Raw genomic sequence first — 860 nt, 5'->3', positions numbered from 1 at the left:
CTGCAAAGGAAAAATAAACCCGCATCAAATGCCTTCCATTTGGTTAATTTCTGTTGGCATCAATTGAAAACACCTGGGGCTCCAAAGCATTTTTCTGTCAATTTTTCCTTATGACTTTAGACAACTTATGCTAATGTGCCTGAGACATAAGGAAGCTTGAAATGTAAGTTAAAAAAACAAACAGATTCTAGTCCCTATTTGGTTTAAATTCTTCATGACAGTTAAAAAAGCCCGCCATGTGAAGTACTTGAAACTCAATGCAATGGAGAGGATAGATCACATCCTCTCAGAGTCCAAGCTTCATTTTATAAACATCTCGAAACACAGAATGGATTCGAATCTGTTAGAGGGATTTTTTTTCTCTCCAAAAGTCTTTTTTTTTTTTTTTTTTTTTGAGATGGAGTTTTGCCCTTTTTGCCCAGGCTGGAATGCAAGTGCAATGGCGTGATTTCGGCTCACCACAACCTCCACCTCCCAGGTTCAAGTGATTCTCCTGCCTCAGCCTTCCCAAGTAGCTGGGATTATAGGCATGCGCCACCAAGCCTGGTTAATTTTGTATTTTTAGTAGAGATGGAGTTTCTCCATGTGGGTCAGGCTGGTCTTGAACTACTGACCTCAGGTGATCCACCCACCTCGGCCTCCCAAAGTGCTGGGATTACAGGCATGAGCCACCACACCCAGCATTTCCCTCCAAAATTCTATGTTCTCAAGTGAGTTTTTACCTACGTGGTTCGCTATGTTTTTTTAAGAAAGCAAAACCAACTGCACACATTTTTCTCATACTCCTTATAAAACCCATTATGCTATGTGAATAGTGCACAGTTAAAATTTTTTCTTCTCAGTTAATGAATTTCCCTTTG

The sequence above is a fragment of the Hylobates moloch genome, unplaced genomic scaffold (assembly GCF_009828535.3).
Source record: "Hylobates moloch isolate HMO894 unplaced genomic scaffold, HMol_V3 SCAFFOLD_5, whole genome shotgun sequence".
Lineage (NCBI taxonomy): Eukaryota > Metazoa > Chordata > Mammalia > Primates > Hylobatidae > Hylobates > Hylobates moloch.
Note: the sequence above shows the minus strand (reverse complement) of the source record.